Source organism: Taudactylus pleione, unplaced genomic scaffold (assembly GCF_031769625.1).
Source record: "Taudactylus pleione unplaced genomic scaffold, aTauple2 ptg000392l, whole genome shotgun sequence".
Classification (NCBI taxonomy): domain Eukaryota; kingdom Metazoa; phylum Chordata; class Amphibia; order Anura; family Myobatrachidae; genus Taudactylus; species Taudactylus pleione.
The window spans coordinates 3,538,114-3,542,979 of NW_028284793.1; the positions used below are offsets into that span (position 1 = coordinate 3,538,114).

Sequence of the window (4,866 nt, forward strand, 5' to 3'; positions counted from 1 at the left end):
AAGAATTAGAAGTGAGTAATGGCCTTTAGCCTTGGCAGTGACCAAATTATTTACTACCTTAGTCAGTGCTGTCTCTGTGGAGTGCTGGGAACGGAAGCCAGACTGAAGTGGGTCCAATAAGTTGTGGGTGTTAAGAAAGTGTGTGAGGCGGGTGTAGACAAGTCTCTCCAGTAGCTTGGAGGGGCATGGGAGCTGGGAGATAGGACGGTAATTAGAGAGAGTGTTAGGGTCAGAATTTTGTTTTTTCAGAATGGGAGTAATCACTGCATGCTTGAACAGTGATGGAAAGATGCCAGTAGAAAGAGAGAGATTACAGATTTTAGTTAGGGTTGGGATGAGCACAGGAGACAGAGCTTTACTAATTTGTGAGGGTATAGGATCTAGAGGAGAGGTAATAGAGTAGGAGGATGAGAAGAGTGTAGATACTTCATCTTCATTTGTGGGGTCAAATGAAGAGAATGTGCCAGAGGGTTCAGGTAGGGAATTGAGTAGGTCACTAGCTGAGGAAGAGAATAACATTTCATTTCGGATATTATCAATCTTGTCCTTGAAATAGGAAGCAAGATCTTGTGCACAGATAGTAGCAGGTGGCTTGGGTGAGGGAGGGGTAAGAAGCAGTTTAAATGTATAAAAAAGTCGCTTGGGGTTAGAGGCTTGAGCAGAGATTAGAGATTGGAAATATATTTGCTTGGCAGTGTCCAGAGCAGTACGATAAGAGTTGTAGATAGACTTATATGTGAGGAAGTCACTTGGAGTGCGAGACTTTCGCCACTGACGTTCTACTTTACGTGAGAGTTTTTGTAGATGCCTTGTTAAGTTAGAATGCCACGGTTGACGTCTGAGTCTACGCGGAGTGTGATGGGTAGCTGGAGCTACTTCATCGAGGGCTTTTACTAAAATCTGGTTTAGCTGTGATGCAGCATTCTCAGGAGAAGTGAGTGCAGAAATTGGTGAGAGTTGTTGTTGTAGAGAGGTAGATAGTTGTTGAAAGTTAATCACATTAATATTTCTGCGGGTTTTAGTAGGTTTGGTTGATTTCACTGACATTGAGGTTGATGTAATGGAGGAAAGTGTGCAGGTGATAAGATTGTGATCTGAGAGAGGGAAAGGAGCATTAGTGAAATCAGAAACTGAGCATAGTCTGGTAAATACAAGATCAAGGCAGTGGCCCTCCTTATGAGTAGAGGAGTCAGTCCATTGGGAGAGGCCAAGAGAGGAGGTTAGAGAGAATAGTTTGGTGGCATGAGGAGATTGTGGACTGTCAATGGGGATATTGAAATCACCCATAATGATGGTGGAGATGTCTGAGGATATGAAGTGAGGGAACCAGGCTGAAAAATGTTCCAGAAATTGGTGCGGTGGCCCAGGCGGGCGATAGATAACAGCAACTCGCAGAGAGAAAGGGGTGAAAGTCCTGATAGAATGTACTTCAAATGATGTAAATGTGAGTGAAGGTACCTGTGGGAGAACTGTGAATGTGAAAGATTGGGAGAGTAATATTCCTACCCCACCTCCTTTACAATTGCCAGGCCTGGAGGTGTGTGAGAAGTGTAGGTTACCATGTGAAAGTGCAGCAGGGGAGACAGTGTCTGATTGTGTTAGCCATGTTTCTGTTATTGCCAGAAGGTTGAGGTTGGTTGAAATAAAGAGGTCATGGATGGATGTTAGTTTGTTGCAGACAGAGCGTGCATTCCATAATGCACATTTTAGTGACTTGGATGGTGAAGGGAGGCATGCAATATTTATGAGGTTAGCTGGATTTATAGTTTGTTGTGGGTGTGGCATGTGAGTTGGGCCTGGATTTGGAGATATGTCACCAGCTAATAGAAGCAACAGGAGCGAGATATAAATATATTTGTGGGATTTGACAGAATGTTTGTTATGGCGAGAGGTTGTGGATGTTATTGTCAATGTGTTTAGATAAGTTAAAAGCTCATATGTGTTTGTAAGAGAAGAGGAAAGTACTGAGGCAGCAATATGTACAAAAGGAGGAGCTGCATGGAGAGTAAAGGATGTAGTAGTCTTAGAGATGATTCCATGGAGTGAGATCATTAATAGAAGTTTTTGATACATTTTTGCAATACATTCAATAATACACAACACACAAACTACTGGTAAGGAATGATATTGTAATTACCTTGTTGTAGATGTTGTTCATTGTTTGTTCAACTGTTTTTTTTTAACTGTTATATAATTACACTTTGTGTTATAACACACTTAGTGCTTATAATACACGGCTGCCATCGACATCCACAGCTGCCTCTATACTGATTCTAAACTTAAAGAAAGTCTGGTTGAGACATGCTACAGCTGACCACAAATGCTAACTAATCAATGAAGAAATTTGGCACTGGGTTTGTGTAAACACAAGCAGTATCCTACCATAAACTAGGCATCACTGAACAACATCCCCCACCCAGGTAATACAAAATACAATCAAGTCATTACATCTAAATCTTTGCTAACAGAAATAAAATCCATTATGCAGAAATGTAAGAGCAATATGTTGCTTGCTAGATGGGAATGGGTAACATACTTTTTAAAATCCAAACAGTTGATCTGAGTGATTGCAAAGCACTAGTTAGACTATGCAGCTTGTAGAATGGGTAACATACCTGCAGGGATGACAAGAAATAGAAGATGTTCAGTCCAGTTGCAAATTTATGTAGATTATTGTTTTTTTTTAACTGTTATATAATTACACTTTGTGTTATAACACACTTAGTGCTTATAATACACGGCTGCCATCGACATCCACGGCTGCCTCTATACTGATTCTAAACTTAAAGAAAGTCTGATTGAGACATGCTACAGCTGACCACAAATGCTCTGTACTGTTCCTTCAAAAATTAAGATTGGTCCTGCACTGCAATGAGATATACCTCCCCATACATGGACCTTTAATGGATGCTTAGGACGTGGTTTAAGTGAGAGATGTGCACAATTCCAGAAGCACAATCTTGAGAACCTCTCGAGAGAAACAGAATTTTCATCTGTGAAAATGACATCATTAAAATTCTCTCCACTCTCTATCTACCGCCGTGCTTGTTCAAGTCTCTTTTCTTTATTAACATCCCTTATCATTGGATGTATCCTGTGGAATAAAAATAAGTTTTAGTTTGCAGTCATGTACAGTAAATCAGTACATTACATTATTAAGGACAGTTTACTGAATAAAATAGTGCATTTGTGCGTTTTTGTACACTATAGTATTTTACGTACCTTGTAGGGCCAAAAGTCCATCCCAATTCCTTACGCATCAGTTTGATGCTGGAACAGGAGATGTCTAGGTCACATTCTGTTTTTAGAAAATATTTTATTTGTAAAGCTGTACGCTCATCATCCTCACAAGTTAATTTGTGCACAATCTTTTTGACGCTCCTATAGTAGAACACATACAGAACATATAGAAATTATTGGACAGTTAGTGTTGAAATTGGAACACAGTAGAGTAGCAATCTAGCAACATACAGTATAATTTAAAAAAAAGGTTGCTGTAAAGTACCTACCATGTGTATTTAGAAGGAAAGATATATCTGGGCCGCGTTCTCTCAAATGCATGATAGCGCTCAGTTTGTAAACTGACAACAACACCACTCTCTTTCAGCCAGGCCTGGATCTGTTGTGTTGTTTTGTGTTCTTTTTTCATGTTTGCAATGATCTTGCTCATGGATTTGCTGATTTTTATCGGCATGTTTGACGTCAAAAACTGTGGAGAGAACAAGAGAAATACTGTTACTGAGTATACAGACAGTATACAGGATTTAATGTTTAGTATCTTACAAAATATATTACAGTATACTGTATAAGATACTGTATTTTAGAACACAGGGGGTATTACATTCTTACATCAGCCATAACATACTGTATAATGGTCAGCACAGTTTTGAAAATTTATACTGGGTAAATTACAACTACTGCTATACTAAGAGCAATTTATCTAAAGGAAGTTAGGAATGTATTGTGAATCTGTGTTGGCCTCCCCCTTCTCACAAATTGTTTATCTTAGACTTTATTGCATCCCAATTTAGTGTGTGTTAGAGCTTTCGGGGTGGGGTCCCAATCAGTGAGCACAGAGACACATGTTTGTAACTTTAGATATTACTGCTCCCACAGGCTGCATAGCCGGTGGCTGCCATAGTCTGTGTTAAGAATCAAAGTGTTCTGATTATAAGTGTAAATACAATTTGATAACTAAGTCGGAGTTACGCTGGAGTTAAACTGGAGGAAAACTGAGGGAAAAGAAACTCAAAACCAAAACACTTTCTGAACAAGAAGCAACATACTTATGTGAATGACCAAAATCAACATCTTCTGCTGTATGCATATCCAGGCAACTACTTACTGCACTCACTGCTTGGACACTGCAAGTACTCCCCTGTCTGTGTACTGCTCTTGTTGATTGATCTTTGTTGATCAGAACACTACGGACTGGATCAGCTCGGGTACATTGTAATTTTGTCCTCATTCATTTTGTATTGCCTTTTCCAATTGTGTCACATCTATCCACTTTAATCATTTGTTTATAAACTAATTCCTGCACCCACTACTCACATACCTCTCCTTTATAAATCACTTTTGGAGCTGCGCTCATACATTAGCATCACTGTTCTTTACATGTATTTTTGAACATTTAACAACTTTAATCCACACTGACTCTATATCTCACAGCCTCCACTCCAGTTTACATCTCAATTATTACCTTGTCCACAGCATGAACACCCTTACTTCACACAACCCCCATATTCTATGTCCACATAATCCTCTACTTTATCCATCCCTCTCTTCCCCCTCCTGTTTCCTCCACTTGCTGTTCTTCCTTTTTTTTCTCTCATCAGTCTGCTTCCAACCCTCTGCTTCTTTCCC

General features: G+C 39.6%; 1 pseudogene; it reads right to left on the reverse strand.

The window, feature by feature from the left end:
• Nucleotides 1-2,808: 2,808 nt before the first annotated feature.
• LOC148507510 (uncharacterized) lies at nucleotides 2,809-3,694 on the reverse strand (annotated as a pseudogene).
• Nucleotides 3,695-4,866: the final 1,172 nt, after the last annotated feature.